Source organism: Papaver somniferum, chromosome 4, assembly GCF_003573695.1.
Source record: "Papaver somniferum cultivar HN1 chromosome 4, ASM357369v1, whole genome shotgun sequence".
NCBI classification, from domain to species: Eukaryota; Viridiplantae; Streptophyta; class Magnoliopsida; order Ranunculales; family Papaveraceae; genus Papaver; species Papaver somniferum.
The window spans coordinates 79,678,540-79,697,290 of NC_039361.1; the positions used below are offsets into that span (position 1 = coordinate 79,678,540).

The 18,751-nt window shown below is 39.5% G+C and overlaps 1 pseudogene; it reads right to left on the minus strand.

The window, feature by feature from the left end:
• Nucleotides 1–13,155: 13,155 nt before the first annotated feature.
• On the minus strand, nt 13,156–13,255 carry LOC113276686 (annotated as a pseudogene).
• Nucleotides 13,256–18,751: the final 5,496 nt, after the last annotated feature.

An 18,751-nucleotide genomic window follows, 5' to 3' on the forward strand; every position in this document is an offset into this window, starting at 1 on the left:
GTTCAAATCTGGACTAGGTCCCGGGGTTTTTCTGCATTTGCAGTTTCCTCGTTAACAAAATTTCTGGTATATGTGTTATTTCTTTTCCGCATTATATTTTTTTATATAATTGAAATATCACAGGTTGTGCATAGTTCAATCAATTAGATAATCCAGCCTTTGGTTGTTGATATCGAATTGACTGACACTTGGATATTGGTCTTTGGTATCATCCAAGTTATTTCTCATATTAATCCGGCTCACTGATTTATATTTGTTTGATTGCAGATTGATTTGAGAAATTGAGATAAAACTCTTAGACATATTTCCATTGATTGAGTCTGACTTTCTAGTTGATTTTCTTGGAATTATATTGGAGTTTGTCCATACATATTTCCTAAATAAAATATTAGGTGAGGTCGTTAGACCCCCGCCTTTTCAATTAGTATCAGAGCAGGAAAACACGTTTAAGACCTTATAAGTCTGTGTTTGTAGCGATCTGACTCTATTGACAGAAATGTTATCTCAGTAACGTACCACCAGTCTTCGATGGCTCAAATTACTTATGGTGGAAAATTGCTATGTGTGCCTTTCTTCAAGCGCGTGATTTTCAATCATGGGTTTATAATGTTAATGGCTATGATCCTCCAATGTTTACAGTATACGGTGTCTCTATTGCAAAGGATATTGGTAGATATGAACCTAACGAGATTCTCGCTGCAAAGCAAAATTCTGAAGGTTTAAATGCTATCATCCATGCCATTACCCCAAATCTTCAGCACCATGTTATTACGTGCACTTGGTCTAAAGATGTGTGGGATATATTAGAAACTGGATTCGGAGGGAATACCTCTGAAAAGGAAGCTAGGATTCAAAACCTAAATTCTGATTGGGAAAACCTTCGTATGGATGATGAAGATTCTTTTGATGAGTTTAATCACAAAGTGTATGAAATTGTTAATGCATCTTTTGCATTGGGTAAGAATATTCCTGAAAAGGACATTGTGATGAAAATTCTCAGATCGTTGCCAGCCAAATACGATTCTAAGAACATGCCATCGTTGAAGGAAATAACCTTAATACTGTATCCATAAATATGCTGGTTGGGAAGTTAAAGATCTTTGATCATGAACATACATCCAAATCTGGGAATGATATTATTTCAAAGCACAAAAGAACACTAAATTACTTGATAAAAGTAAAAGTGTTGGCCACTCTGAAGTTGATCATTGAGATTGATTCATCAGATAAAGATCTTGACAATTCAGTTTCACTGATCACTAGACAGTTTAGAGATCTTCTATTGAAGAGAACTAAACGGTTCATCAAAGATAAACCCAGGTCATCAGTCAAACCTTACGACCGTGCCCCTCCTAAAAACAGAGATATTGTCGACACTAATGATTAGGATATGCCACAGTGCTTCAAGTGTAAAGGTTTTGGTCATTTTGCTAATGAATGTCCAAATCGTAGAAAATACATTGGGAACAAAGGTCTTGCTGCGACTCTTGATGAGATGTCTGATCACTATGATTCAGATGAAGATGAAAAACCAAGTGTTGCACTCCTTAGTGAAAATATTGATTTTGATAATTGTAGCAATACGTACATCAATCTTGATATTCTTCCTGGAAAAACTTCGTCTACCACTATGGAGGATAAAATGGATTATTCCCCGTCTGCTGAAAATTCTATTTCACATATTTAAGGTACCTCATTTTATTTAGCAACATGCTCAGCTATGGTGTCTGAACCGTCCTCTACATTGACATGTTGTTATTGTACTTTTACTGGTCATGAAACTTCAACGGGGAGCAAATCGATTATCAAACAAGCTCAAACTTATTCAGAAGTCGTATAAGGTATGTAAACTCATCTCTTCTCCGAAGAAGTTAATTTACAAAGAAAATATTAGACCACTAGAGGAAATAAATATGGTCTAAACAGTCTGTGAAACACTGTTCTAAGAATTCCATACAAGAAGGTTATGGTGGTCAGATTATTGTTCACCCCGGCACAACTTAATTATGTTGTTGGTGTATCTTGTCTCAAGTGCCTGGTTCAAAAGAGACAAGAGATTGCAAACTTTAGGCTTTAAGAAAAAAAAAATTGTTTTGTTTTTCTTTTTCTTTTTGTTCTTCGCCTGTTTGGAAATTTTCCATGTTTTCATATCTGATTGATATTGAAAGGGCTTTCCCTATTTGATCAATAAAAGAGGGTTAAAATCGACAATTATGCCTTCTTTAGGGTTGAGAATTGTGCATACGTGAATCTTCTTTTGTATAAAGGTTCCGTAACCCTACATTCCTTTTTTACTTCTCTGAAAAACTCTTTCTATCACAAGATTGCTTGTTGAGCCTGATTTGTGAATTCCTCTCACAATCTCATACTTTTATGGAGACTCCAAGCATTATGATGGAAATTAAAGATGTTAATATGATTGTTAAGCCATCAATCATGAAGGAAAGAGCTTTATGGTGTTATTCAAGAGTTGAAGGAAACAAGAAAGTAGATACTGCAAATAAAGTCTATTGTTTTTATGACTCTTGAAATTCAGAAGGCCCTGGTTCGACATCAGTCGAGAAGGTTTGTTGGAATTGACTCCTTTCTTCATGAACCTTACGTTCCAATGGTTGTTGACGACAAAGAGTCGGGGACGATAAATAATTTTTCAAAGGTCGTAATGTCTAGGAAACTTCTTTGAGAATTTATTCTTGTGTTTTAAGAAGGATAACTAGGGTTTGGAAGATATTGCCAACGATTTTCATCTTGCAATGTTTTTAGATTTATTTATTTAAATTCTAAAGTTTATTTGGAAGATGATTTTGCAGTATTAATCTTTATTGGTTTCATATATTGCAAAAATTATTATGGGATATGTGTGTTTGCGTCCGTGAACTATGATTGTCCCATACATGTCAAAAGTTAAGCCTATTGTGTTATTATGCAAATATTGATGGAAGATAGGATGAACTTTTGATTACAAAGATTAACTATATGATATCATTATGCAAATATTGATAAAATATAGAATGAATCTTTGAATATTCAGCAGTATTGATCTTCCCTGATCCACTTCTATGTGAATGTATTGTGCGACTCCGTAAGTTCTCTTATGTTGAGAATTTCCGATTAAATTAATCATGGGTTCTCTTGTGGTTAATTTAATTGAGTTTTATGGATACAAATTCATGTCTCATGTAATTTGTTAATGTCCAAATAAATCCTTCTTTTCTTGTAAAAGTAAGGTCGCTCTTGTTGTTCTTTCAGGAATGAAATTTTATGGGGGAGAGTTCTTAATTGAACTGTGCTTAATTGCCAAATCTTTGTGGGGAGTGCGGTTGTGGAATATTGTAGGAGTTTTCTTGTATCTCTATAAACTCCTTGATGAATGCATTTAGTTTCGACTATATGATTGCATCTAAATAAAGTTGATATGTTTTGTTTTAGTCACGAAGAATCTCTAGGAGAATTTCATTATAATCCCACTAGTTTTCGTACCTTCGCCAATTTATATTGACAAAAAGGGGGAGAATTAATATGTAGTTCACACTACAAATACATATGGTTTATGGATCATTATGTAAGGGGGGTGGTATTCATGTGAGATTAAGTATTGACTAAGGGGGAGTGATAAATATCACCATAGTATTGTTTTCAAAGTTGTGATACAATTGGACTTTGATGATGTGTAATAATACTATGACATTGTATAACAATAATTGAGAACAATAGTTTTCTTATTGTTATATCTACGATATTCAACAACTATGATGTTGAGTTGAACACATTCAGAATCACTGGAGTACTTGGAAGTGATGAATATTTCGAGTAATGTTGAAGAACCAAGGAAATCAAGCATTTGGATGAGAAGCTACAAAGTTTATTTATTTTTTAATCCATATATATTGATAATTTTGTCACTAAAATTGACAAAGGGGGAGATTGTTAGAGCACTGCTCGGTCGAACACGCAAGCATTGCTATCTCAAGCTTGTTGTCAAGTTTAGTTGCCAAAACTATAAGTTTTGATTTCTAGTCTACTTATAGCTAAGTCTCGGATTAGGATAGTAAGTATAGTTGAGCATTAGACTTCAGTGCGTTCATCGATTGAAGACGGAGAACTACTAAGGGGAGCTTGTGGAACTTCATCAACAAAAGGTACGTGGATACCTGATCTCATCTATCACTCAAAAGTCTATCTACTCTATCTCCTATTTGATACAAAAGTCGTATAGATATATAGACTTCGATTATACACATTTGATATTCCGAGCTGAGTTTAACTCGCTTACATATTTCTCGAAATATGTGTTGGTAAGCTTTCCCTTAACCAAGTTCATCTTATATTCTTGACGAAAGTCAAAAGATGATCATGTGAAAATCGCCTGGTAACATCTTACATGATTTGTATGAGACAGTCATTTGATGTAGACTCGGAATGTTTCGTACTGATCTTTCGATCACTTGAAAATTGCTTTGAAGCTAATAGTTTGAGTAAGACAGCTATTGTCATCTTCTAAGAATGTTTCAATGATTAAAATGAGAGTTTAGAACAATTAACCATGTGGTGATGGTGGTTTTTAGTTCAGGGTCAAAAACGTAAAACCCTATATTTAGCGATGTCATCCTGCAAAGGAATAGATGTCGTTTGAAGGTAAAGAGTGCTCAAACCTCTTTACTTATACATGTATTGGACAACTCAGTATATATATGAAATTCATTCAGAGTGGTGCGCATAGTAGCAATCCCAAATATCATGTGAATGCTACTCTATGCCAGCATTATTAGTTAATACATTATTTGCCTAGTATTTTCCGTGCTATGTTCTCAGCCGAACTCTCATTATTGACATGACTTGACGATTGAGTGTTCACTCTCATCAGAGTAACATGAATCTCCCGAAGTGCCAGTATAGAGATGTGCATGAAATACCCACACATGCTACATCACTCTCTGACAGAGAGAGTCTCACATCGACGCGCTTTGGTTAGCCCGGTCAAGCATGCTTAATTTTCTTAAGGGAAATCTAAACTGTCCATATCAGTCTCAGAACGATCGCGGCCACACAAGTTGGCCGCACAATTTAACAAGCCTAGCCAAACCCTGACAAGAATACGTAATTGTCGTGATGACCACCGGCGGGCCCACTTACGCCCTAGCCGGTCGGACATAAGACGAGCATCTCCTGACACCTTCAAACGCCAACCCTAAGTTGGGTGGCCGTGCTGCTTTGTAGAGATTCGGTCGAACATAGGTTGTTCAAGGAAGTCTTAAAACGATCACGACCGTCCAACTTCGCCGGCCTGGTTGGACGGATTCACCCATGAATGATTAGGTAAGCGTTAACGCACACGTTGGCGGGCCCACTTCTCCCTCACCCGATTAGTTTTCTCACGGCAAGGCCATGGAGAAATGAAATGATTGCTCAAACCATGGCAGGCGTGATGCTTCTAAGGTTCGCGTAAATTCCACTAATGTCTTAAATCGACCACAACCATCCAACTTAGCCAGCCTATTTGGATGGCATAGATCGCATTTATGACCATCAGGAAGGGGCACATATGTTCACCGTCATCCCAACATGGGACCCACATGATCGATATCCCCAAAGGAGAAGCACGGCTTGCCAAACCGTTTGGCCAAAGTCACGTGTGCGTAACTGTTTCAAAACCCTAATTAGGGTTTGCGGCAATGCACATCTGTCGTAGTTCGATAGCGTCCATCCATCTTCGCCAGCCTAAACGGAGGGTGTAGATATAGACTCAAGAGGTCCCAAGGATGTCGACGTGATCGCCGTGGGCCCACCTTTGCGTGTGACCGGTCGGCCTATGCAGATTAGGTACTGGAGCCTCGAAACTCACGCCCCAAAGGTGGCATGCCACACGGCCTTTAAACCCTTTGCGATAATATATTTCTGTCGTAAATCGATCACGACCACTCATCTTTGCTGGTCAAATTGAGTGGCTTAGAGCGAATCTTTGTGTGACAGAGAGGTGAAGGCATGCACGCCAATGCTTGGATTCGATCAAGCGAAAGAGGTATGCTGGGACATCTCTAAAAAACCCTAAAATCCATCAACGACAGTGAAAATGTGCCATAAATCATCTCGTCCATCCAACTTTGCCAGCTTGGTTGGACGACTTGGATTAAAATTAGGCAATCGATGAAGTACCTCAATGATTACTGTCAGCCACTCTGTCACAGAGAGTGATCGACCAGATGGTGGCCCGCCCATGCGGCTTCCAAACGATCACTTGAAGATGGTTGGACGTGCTACCATTTTAAGACGCTTAATCCGCGACTTGTTCAATCAAGCTTTAAAACAACGATGCTTCATACATATCGATTGTTTTGAGTTGCTTGCTTAAAAGCGATGCATTACATGCACCGAGGATACACGATATTTCATGAATATCAATTTCATAAATAATTTAGTTATTTAACCTGATAGCACCGTATGTTATTTCTTGCGGCGGGTCCTACGACTCGACCCACTCATTCGAGATATCAAACATGTCACAAACTGGGGGATACTTACTTGGGTATTGGTCTGGCGGTTTACAACGTGCGGCGTGCAACACGCCCATTACGAGAACGTGTCAGGAGGCATGGACGGTTAATGATGATGAGGGAAGTGGGCAAAGGCGTGATTGTGTGACAATCACATACACGACCCAACTACTACATCACTCAACTTCTTCCACTTCCTACGAGATGAGGATTGCGCTCAAATGACTTGTATAAATAGGATCTTCGACCTATTTCCAAAGAATACAGAAAACCAAGTGTTGTATCACAGTATCCAGAAATACCCAGAACTGATAGCTTACATTGTGCAATCCAGTTCAACATTTTGATACAAGTCATAAACATCCAACACCTTCACAATCTCAGCATCTTCTTCGCTTCCCTCCCTAAGATCAACCCTTCTCCTTCACCTTGTGACCGAATTGAATCTGGAACGACCATTTCTTGGTTTAGGCCAGAGTCTTACATATTGATTTCTCGAACCTAAAAGCATTCCCGTGCAGTGCATTTGTTTAGGGTTTGAACTCGTTTCTCATCAACACACCCTAAATTACCAAAAACAGCAGAATCATTTTTTACCCCAAAACAACTGGCGACCACAGCGGGAGATTAATCTCTCGGTTGCAAGATCGAATTTCAATTTCATTTCAATTTTCTCAAAATTCAAAATGGTGGATCTTAGGTCTGGATCGGCGACCAATTCAGATGGAACTAGCACTGACAACACTCTCGGTGTTGATTTCCCGGTTAGTGGCGCTACCATACAGCCTGTCAATATGATCAATGCATCTCGTGGAACTACGTCCTCTACCACCAACACCAGCGGAGTAAGAGATATTCCCTCGGTAACACCTCCCATCACCAGATCCAGAGCAGCCGCAAACCCCAACGTATCTTCAAGTGTAACACCTCCAGTCGTCACTAGAGCAGCTGCTACTCCCCTGTCCGGACGAGGGGTCGGAGGAATCAGAGGAGGCCAACCCCCTATCACCATTTTTGATTTGATGGAGAGTCAAGAAATTCTCGCTAAGGCACAGACAGACATGGCTTCGACCCAGAAAGAGGTACTCACTTTCCTCAATACATTAACAGAATGATTGCCACAAGAGTCACGACAGCCCCTATAACTAACAAGGAGTACCTTCAACACGCCTGGCGCGAGTGCTTCAGCAGGACGTGCCTACCTAGATGAAGAAGCTCGTATTGCTCCTAAATGCCCATGGGAACGACTTCTCCAAAATCGAGGCAAGGAAAACCCGATGGACCTGCACCAGCACCAACCTCCATATCCTCCTGATGTGCAGAGAGTTCCCCTACCGAGAGGATATTCCTCTCCTCAGTTTTCCCTTTATGATGGTACTGGTAACGCTCGCGAACACATTTCTCGTTTTCTGGAATCTTTGGGAGAACCCGAATACAATCACGTCCTCCGCATGAAAGAATTTTCAAAATCGCTTGCTGGAAGAGCATACACCTGGTATAACAACATCGCACCAAACAACATATCAAACTGGTGTGAGATGGTCACTGCCTTTTACAAGAAGTATTTCTTCGTGTCCGAGCAAATCACTTTCTCGGACTTGGGAAGAATGTTTCAGCGAAACAACGAGCATCCGAACGATTACGTCAAGAGGTTCAGAATTCAAGCTTTGGACTATCACGATCCAAACGTGACCGAACAACAATTGGTAGAATCGTGCATTAGTGGTATGGTTCCCATCTATCGTGATTTACTGGAAAATCTTCTCTTTCATATGTTCTTTGAACTTCATGAAGCCGCTAAGCAATCGGCTACAACCGCACCAGCGCTTTTAGAAAGAACCAGACCAGCTAGGGGTGAGGATGCACACGAAACTCGAGGGAACAGGCGTATTATCAACAAGAAATACAACACTGGTCCTTCGGTAAGCGTGGTAGGCAAAGGAGGTAAAAGGAAATATCCATCAACGGAGCAACAACCCAAACGCGCAGCGCTAACGCAGACAACCCCATCCCCGAAAGCCACGGCTAAAACTCCTGAAGCTGCGGATGCTCCAGACTTTCCATTTCCAATAGACGAAGTCATTGAACTAATGGAAGCATGGATTCAAGATGATGCAATCAAGATACCTCCTCTTAGGCGTCCACCAACGGAAGAAGAAATGGCGAATCCCAAATACTGTCATTATTACAGGTTCGTCAATCACCCAACAAGTGACTGCAACAAGTTGAAGAGCATCTTCAAAGAGAAGGTGGATGCAGGAGAACTTCAACTTGGAAACGAAGGAGTCAACATAGACCCCCTTCCTGTCAGGAGTTGCATGATTTCTGGGGACTCTGTTCACAAGATTGTGCAGTCTATGATGGAACGGTTGTGTGAAATTCTGTATTTCTCTAAGGCACGGCGTCAAGACATATTTGGGGCTCTTAACCGTGTCGTATCAGGCAAGCGTCTGTTTCCAGTTAAGGAAGTTGCTTCTGAGCCTCAATACTTCCTAGGAAACGCGAGATGTAACTGAGGACTCCTAACCGTCACTCTCTTGAGGGATGTTGAGTTCGACAACGTGCTGATTGATGTATTATATGATTTCAACATCGTCACCATCAAGGCCCTGAAAGCTGCAAAGATCTCGAAGCAGGACGTTGTTCATTGCCCAACCACAATTAAAAATTCTGAAGGAGAGTCCAGAGACACTTATGGGTACACCGACCTCGATATCAAGATAGGAGACACTCTAACACGCAGTAAGTTTCATATGTGAAAGATTACCCGAACTATGATATGATTCTGGGGCGCTCATGGGTACACGACAACAAAGCAAAGTTAGGGGTGTGTCCTTTGGTGGTGTCTATACCTGAAAGGATCTCCAACAAGCCATCCAATCCCGAAGACTATACCTTTGCTGGTGTCTATACCTGGAGAGAGCCCGTCAGCATACATTAGAAGGTTCCGAACCCAAGTAAGTCTCATCGAACAACCCTTTTTGTAACCAGCACTCCTCCTTCTGATAGGTCTTGGGGACTCTCTCCAATCAACAACCCATCCGCCACTAGGAGATGTGAATGGGATGCTGGTCCTTTTAAATGCTTTGTTAAAAGTTTAGAAGTTGTCTCAGTCAAAGACGGAAAGCCCAAGGATCAAGTATCCGTACAACGCCCAAACCCATTTCAAATTGGAGATTTGGTAATAAAGGCGACCGCGTTTCAAGTTGGGGATGTGACAGGGAAAGTGACCGCTCAGTCTGATTCACCCACAGAAAGGGAAGATGAGCCATATCTAGTGGAAGATGTTATCCTAGGCGATTACTGCAATCACATCAATGCTGACAAACTGGAAGGCGTGATGATTCACTCACGATGGCTCAAACCCTACAGTACCTAAAACGCTGTGCTACCATTTCCTCCAGCGTTCTCTCCATACCTAAAACGTTGTGCTATCTTTTCCTCCGACATTCTCTTTAGTATTTTGATAGACACATTTTTGTGTCTGATTTGTCTCGATTCTATATATTGTTAGGGCTCATTTTTGTACTTATTATGGTGTTTTATTTATTTGTAGGTATTTGTGGCTAATAAACATTTTTGGAAAAAATTGGCTCGAAAAGTTGTCGGAAAGCACCCGGAGGACATTTGCTATTCGGACTCTCACTTTGGATAAGGGGTAACCTAATTACTAAGGGACATCCCATTTCCAGGCATCTGTTAATCGCACCCCTACTCTGGATACGGGGCAACCATCTTCAACATTCAAAAACCAGAAAATTGGCGGGAAAATAGTGCAGTTAAAGAACAGTTTTGGTGATCGTGATTTGGAGGAGTTTGAGGTCGATTAAACCTATGATTTTCATAGGATAGGCTCCTTATGGGTCTAAGAATCTGATATGGGTGTTTAAATCGATTAGAATGGGCTCAAACGACGGATTTTTGTCACAACAAGAAAATATGGAAAGTCACGTGTGTGACCTGTTTTAGGGAATTTTAGAGTGATTAAAACGCTGTAAACCTTCCCAAAGATTTGTATCTATCTAAGGAAGAGTTTAGAATAAAAAGGAAAGCTCAGAAACACGTAGAAATCCTAAAACAGGAAATTGTCGCAACTTGGCCGTGAAGAGAAGGAAAGAGATTTTGGAAGATTTGGGAGAGATTAATCGGTGTTTTGATATAAATAGATGTCTTGGGTCATATATAAGGGGTGTCGAGAGTTTGGGAACCTAAGGAGAGCCAGAGAAGAAGAAATCAGAGCTTTACCAAACTCTGTTTCTGCTGCTGCTGCTGTTGAAGAACAAGAACATCTGAAGAACATTGACCCTCGGTAGACAGTCGCATAAAAGTGTCGCTGTTTAAAAGCTGAAGACATTAGCTGTTCAGGGCAGTCTTATTTCAGGGCAGTCTTAAATCAGCGACAAAGCAATAGTTTTTCTGTAACAGTTCCATTGTAACAGCTGTTTTGCAACACCAATACATTGTTGCAAACAGTCTGTGTTATTACTTTTCGCTCTTTTAATCATCTTTTGAGCAAAAAACACATATTTTGAGATCATGATTAATATGAGGAGCTAAACCCCATTGTTGAGGCGATAGAAAAAGCTATTTTTCCAACAAAAAGTGGTATATTCTATTTTATCTTTTCATTTGCAATAATTATATGAATATTTTCCTTGAAATATTATTGAATATGATTTTTATTTGAGTGATTGTGATCTATTTTGATGGAGTATGCTCAGTTTTAAGACTTTTTATGCTTATACTTGGTATTTACAATTATTACTTTTGAAAATCTACTTGTTGCAATATTTTAGAATCAAATTAAACAAGAAAATTGCATAAATATAAGTATTGGTTTAATCACTTTGAACTTGGAAAATAGTGGAATCTTAGCCTCAGTATTTCTTTTAGTGTTGATATCATCTTTGATTGAGTTTGCTATAATTTTTACTGAGTTTTCTATTTGATATTAGGATTTAAGTATAATTAATATCCTCCACAAGTCTGAGAATCAAACCACTTATACCACTATCTACAAATCACATCAATTTTTGGCGCCGCCGACGCGGACTTGTTTTTAGGGTTTTAGATTTATTTATTTTTTATTATTTTTTTTTGTTTTTATTATTTTTGTCTTTTTTATGCTTTTGGGTATTTATCTTGTGTCTACAAGTTCTGGATCATAAACAAAAATGAGCCAAGGAGTTTGGTGATTTCATAAAGACTTGGAGCTAAAGATTAAAGCAAAAAGAACAGAAAAGAAGACAATTTTTTTTTAGACAATTTTAGTTTAGGGTTTGTTTATTTTATTTAAAAAAAAAATTGTATTAGGGTTTATTATTTTTGTATTTTTTCTTTATTTTTTTTGGACTTTTGGACTTTTGGACTTTTGGACATTTTTTTTTATTACCCTACGGAAGGGTACTTTAAATATAAATTGTTTGCAGAGAAGGAGGACAATTACGATATTGTCTCTGCACCTTGGGTTTGTACACTAGACATCGGAGTCAGTGGCCCGGGTCGACTACAACCGATTCATCCCCCGTCTGGAACGGGAGGTAAGATTCTAAACACTCGCGAATCCCCTGTCAGCAAGTTACTGGACTCCTTCGTATGCATATATGTTGAGGACTGAATACAGACATTTATTTTTCTAGTAAAGGGCAAGGCCTGGCCATACAAGATAAGGGTTCGGATTTCATCACCATTCCCTTCTTGCCTGCTTTAGGGACACGTAACCTACGCGAACCTAAGCCTAAAATTTTGACTAGAATGAGACCGATAGGGTAACGAGCTTAACAGGAAAGTCATTCGAAAAATATTGGTTAATCTTTTAAGCATACTTCGGAGTTCGTGTCGGTTTCTGTAAGTTGAATGCGTGACTGCGCCGCCTTGTAATACCGGTGAGGCCTTGGGTATCAAAGCTCCACCGAGATTCCCTCGCCTCTATTCAACTTACGTTAACTCGGATTGATTCCAGAGGGGTTTGCTTAAATTGTAACGAATTCCCGTTCAAAGGATTAAAAGCTGGTCTAGAAACAATCTAAGTGGAGACATCATGCTTTTTGTTTGCCAGAAATCAATAGGTTTGATTTGGTTGAGTCGGCCTTGATCAGTGTTTGCTTACCCTTCCAATTTAGAAAATTCTATTGTATGCCTGAACGTAAAAGAGACGCACTAGGTAGATTTGTTAAAGACAAACCTAGTAGTGCGAAGCGTCTCGATTACCTCAATCTAGAAAGTCCGGATTTTGAAGAGTCTGTTTTTGAACGTTCTTTGATTGAGGAGAGAATCCATGTTGCTCCGATAGCGCCAGAAATGGCAACTTTGAAAGCTTTGTTGAATCCAACTAGGACTACCCGTCCTTCGTGTATTAAGTTAGATGAAACAGAGGCACCCTATGAACTGAAACCTGGGACCTTATAGATGTTCCCAATCTTTTTAGGGAAAGAAAATGAAAACCCTTATTACCATGTTAGGGATTTTGAGGAAATTTGTAGTACCCTAAGAATTAGAGGCTTAGATGATGATGCATTGAAACTTAGGTTATTCTCATTTTCCCTGAAAGATAAGGACAAGTCGTGGCTGTATAGTTTGGACTTCGAGTCGATTGAGACATATGAACAACTTACATCTGCCTTTTTCAATAAGTTTTTCCCTAGGCACAAAACATCGTCTATTAGGACGCAAATATGCACATTTTCACAACAAGATGGAGAATCTTTATATAGGTATTTGGAAAGGTTCAATGATTTATTATCCCAGTGTCCTCATCATGGTTTAGAAAAGGTTAGGCTAGTTCAGATCCTTTATGAGGGTTTAGATTATTCCACAACGACCATGGTTGAGTCTCTATGCACTAGTGGATTTGAAAACCAAACTGTTGATGTGGCGATGGAATTTTTTAATGAAATCGCTGAAAAAAACCCAACAATGGGAAAATAGTAGGGCACCCCAGAAAACAATTCTTTTAAGTAGAGGAAACGTTAATAGGGTAGAAGGAGGCTATGAATCAGATGCCAAAATTGCTGCTATAGCAAAAAGGTTAGAAGCCTTAGAAGTGGGCCAGACTAGTGGTAGAGTGGAGCCTTTTTGGGAAGGCCAGAATATTGAAGAGCAGGCCAATGCTCTTTATAATAACACTATATTTGATAACCGTCAAAAGATTGACCCATATTCAGAAACCTATAATCCTGGTTGGAGAAACCATCCGAACCTTTCATGGTCTAAGGGCCAAAGTCAAGGTCAGTTTAGTAATTCTAATGTTCCCCCAGGTTTCAGTTATACTAAGAATCCTTCAGGACTAGCTCAGTTTCAGAATCAGTCAGATAAGAAAATCCTAAGTTTAGAGGAATCTCTCGCCTTGTTAACTCAGCAAACTGCAAAATTCCAGTTATCCGTAGAACAAAGTCTACAAGCTAGTAACAGGATATGACAAGAAAATAGTCAGGCTATTTCCGAGTTAAAAACCCATGTTGGTCTGATAAGTGATTCTTTGAGAGAAAAAGGTAAGTTTCCTAGTCAAACACAACCCAACCCTAGAGGAGTTCATGAATTAGGTGCAAAACCATCGAATCAATTGAATGCTGTTAGAACCCTTAGAAGTGGTAGAGTTGTAGACAATATAGTATCGAGCTTTAATGACATAGTGGAGGTTTTTAAGCAAGTTACCATAAACCTTCCCTTATTAGATGCAATTAGGCAAATTCCTGCTTATGCCAAGTTCCTTAAGGATATGTGTACGCGAAAGCGCAAACTTAGCGTCCATAAGAAAACCTTTTTAGCTAGTCACGTAAGTTCAATCATTCAGAACACCACAACTCCAAAGTACAAAGACCCAGGTTCTCCTACCATTGCTTGCACAATAGGTAACTTCCGGGTAGAAAAAGCTTTACTTGACTTAGGATCCAGTGTGAACTTACTGCCATTCCATGTATACTTACAGCTAGGACTTGGTGAAATGAAACCTACTCAGATGACACTGAAATTAGCTGATAGGTCTGTTAAAATCCCTCGAGGTGTTATCGAGGATGTTCTTATTGAGGTCGACAAGTTTATTTATCCAGTGGATTTCGTGGTCCTAGATACCCAACCTGTCCCTGACCCAGAGAACCAGATACCTGTGATTTTAGGTCGCCCATTTTTAGCTACGTCTAATGCGATCATTAACTGTCGAAATGGTGTGATGAGTTTATCTTTTGGTAATATGACTATGGAGATGAACATTTTTAATGTCAGTAAGCAACCTCATGAGCTAGATGACACATGTGTTGAGGAGGTGAACATGATAGAAGCCTTAGTTCAGGAGTCATTACCAAACATCTTGTCTGAAGACCCATTAGAAAGTTGTCTATCCCATTTTGGTTTAGATTTTGACGACGATAGCACTATTGAACAGGTGAATGCTCTATTAGATTCTACCCCTGTGTTAGACACTGATAGATGGAAAGCTAGGTTCGAACCGTTACCAGTTTCTGAGACTACCCTAATTCCTTCTTTAGAAGAGCCCCCAAAGTTGGACCTTAAACCACTACCCGATACTCTAAAGTATGTGTTTTTAGGCCCATCTGAGACTTTACCTGTGATTGTAGCTTCCAATTTGGATAGTGATCAGGAAAGTAGGCTAGTAAATGTACTTCAAGACAATAAGGAAGCTTTAGGGTGGACTATAGCAGACATTAAGGGTATAAGTCCTACTGTGTGTATGCATCAGATTCATTTAGAGGAAGACTCCAAACCTTCTAGGGAGATGCAACGTCGACTGAACCCTAACATGAAAGAGGTAGTTCGAAAAGAGGTGCTTAAGTTGTTAGATGCGGGTATTATTTACCCAATTTCAGACAGTAAGTGGGTCAGCCCTGTTCAGGTTGTCCCCAAGAAATCAGGTATCACTGTAGTCCAGAATGATAATAATGAATTAATCCCAACCCGAGTGACCACGGGATGGCGTGTGTGTATTGACTATAGGAAATTGAACAAGGTCACAAGGAAGGATCACTTTCCCCTTCCTTTTATCGACCAAATGCTAGAGCGATTAGCTGGACATAGTCACTATTGCTTCTTAGATGGCTACTCCGGTTATAATCAGATCGTTATTGCCCCAGAAGACCAAGAGAAAACCACTTTACCTGTCCCTTTGGTACCTTTGCGTATAGACGCATGCCTTTCGGGCTATGTAATGCCCCTGCAACTTTTCAGCGTTGTATGATGAGCATATTTTCTGATATGGTAGAACGGTTCTTAGAGGTCTTTATGGATGATTTTTCAGTGTTTGGTTCATCTTTCGATGAGTGCTTGCATCATTTGACATTAGTGTTGACTAGGTGTAAGGAAAAAAATTTAGTGCTTAATTGGGAAAAATGCCATTTCATGGTTAAATCAGGAATTGTATTAGGGCACATCGTCTCTTCAAAGGGTATAGAGGTAGACAAAGCCAAAGTTGACCTTATTAAGACTTTACAGGTCCCAAAAACCGTAAAAGATATTAGGTCATTCCTAGGGCATGCAGGTTTTTACCGTCGATTCATTAAGGATTTTAGCTTGATTTCTAGACCTCTTTGCAATTTGCTTGCAAAAGATGTTAAGTTTGTCTTTGATGATGCTTGTTTAGAGGCTTTTGAGAAGCTTAAAACTTTACTCACTACTGCCCCGATAGTCCAGGCACCTAACTGGAACCTACCCTTTGAGATTATGTGTGATTCTTCAGATTATGCTATAGGCGTCGTTTTAGGACAACGAGAAAACAAATTACTTCATGTGATTTATTATGCTAGCAAAACTCTGAATGATGCCCAAATGAACTACACAACTACCGAGAAGGAACTTTTAGCCATCGTGTTTGCCTTGGATAAGTTTAGGTCCTACCTATTAGGTTCTAAGATCATAATCTATACAGATCATGCTGCTTTGAAATACCTTTTATCTAAGAAGGATACCAAACCTAGATTGATTAGATGGATCCTATTGTTACAGGAATTTTCCCCAGACATTAGAGACAAAAAGGGTGCAGAAAATGTAGTAGCAGATCACTTGTCTAGGCTAGTTGTTAGTTCCCCTAGTGATTCCCTTCCTATAAGGGATAGCTTTCCTGATGAACAATTGTTCTCTGTTTCCCAATCACCTTGGTATGCAAATATAGTGAATTATCTTGTTACTGGTCGAACCCCTCAACATTGGGGTAAGCAAGATCGTTCTAGGTTTTTAGCCGAGGTTAAGCATTTCTTTTGGGACGATCCTTATCTGTTTAAGTATTGTCCGGACCAGATTATTAGGAGATGTGTATCTGAGAGTGACCAGTCTAGTATTATCTCCTTTTGTCATGAACATGCATGTGGGGGTCATTTTAGTGCTAAGAAGACTGCTGCTAAGATTTTGCAGTGTGGATTTTACTGGCCTTCGTTGTTTAAAGATTCCCATAGTCATTGTGTTTCTTGTGAGCGTTGCCAGAAGTTAGGAACCATTTCCCGTAGAAATATGATGCCTTTGAACCCTATTTTAGTGATTGAGGTCTTTGATGTGTGGGGCATTGATTTTATGGGTCCATTTCCTATTTCGTTTGGTTATCTTTACATACTTGTCGTGTAGACTATGTGTCTAAGTGGGTTGAGGCGGTTCCGTGTAGAACGAATGACCACAGGGTCGTAGTCCAGTTTTTGAAAGAGAATATACTTACACGTTTTGGTACGCCGCGAGCTATAATTAGTGATGGAGGTTCACACTTTTGTAATAGACCGTTTTCTCTTTTAATGAAACAATACGGTATTACCCATAAAGTAGCAACCCCATATCACCCTCAGACTAGTGGTCAGGTAGAGGTTTCCAATAGGGAAATTAAACGTATTCTAGAGAAAACAGTTAATCCAAATAGGAAAGACTGGTCGTCGAGGCTTACTGATGCCTTATGGGCTTACCGTACTGCGTTTAAGACACCCATTGGAATGTCACCTTATCGTTTAGTGTTTGGCAAGGCATGTCACCTGCCTGTTGAGTTAGAGCATCGAGCCTATTGGGCTATTAAGAACTTAAACTTTTCACTTGACAAGGCAGGAGCTCAAAGAAAGCTCCATCAATGAGTTGGACGAGATTCGTAGAGATGCATACGATAGTGCTAAGGAGTATAAGAACAAAATGAAACTTGTGCATGATAGGAATATTTTACGAAAGTCATTTTCTCCAGGTCAAAAAGTTCTTCTGTATGACACTCGTTTGCATCTATTCCCCGGGAAGTTGCGCTCTCGGTGGACCGGTCCTTTTGTGGTCCGTACTGTTTTTCCTCATGGCGCTGTTGAGATTGAGACACCAGATGGTAGTAGTTCTTCGAAGGTTAACGGTCAGCGATTGAAGCCCTTTTTAGAGCCTTTTCCTACAGGTGATGTTGAGGAGGTCCCTCTGGAGGACCCTGTTTACCTTGATTGACCATCGAGGCGATTTTGTATGTTGTATAATATTTTTGTAGGTTTTTGGTTACACTTCACCCAGGTACTATCTTTCCGACTTCTCTCTTTACTATTTCCTCATGTTACTTATATTTTTGGTACTGTTCTTTGATTAGAAACATTGAGGACAATGTTAGATTTAAGTTTGGGGGTGGGGTAGAACTTTTTGTTACCTTTTCGTTGCAATAAATAAACTCCAGAGCCTAGAAATTTATCCCTATTAAGGATGGCACTAACCAATCTAAGTGGATGGAAGCATTTTGGTTGTAGGAGTTGAGGAACCAATCTGACTAGATGGCAACATCTAAAGAGTCTATTCATAAAAGCACAGAGCTCAGGTGTTAGAAATAACATGATAGTTTCACCATATCTCGTTGAGTCCTTTTCACTTCTGTTTTTATTTTGTTTTGTTTTTAAACTATGTTTCTCTAAGTGATTAGGTGGGGCTCACGATTCAAGTTGTTACCAATGCTAGGGTGAATTAGAGTGATTGAGATAAAAAAAAAAAAAGAAAAAAAAAAGACCAGACCATCAGACCAACTGGAATAAATTCAATAAAGTCGACCACTGGAACCCTTGTATATGCCAGTTGTGTTGACCTAGAGTTAGGATTATCAATCACTGGTTCCCTTGTATATGCCAGTGTGTTGATATTAGTCAGACTAGTATCTCAGTCCATTAGGATAGGTTCATTTTGGCGGAGGCCTTCAGACAGATATGAGAAACACCGTTCACCTAGTAAACATCAAAACCATCTATGTTTTATATCCATCTTCTTGATCTATCCATGTGATTAGTTTTGACTCCGGATATTGATGTCCATAGTGCGACTATCTGAGTAGA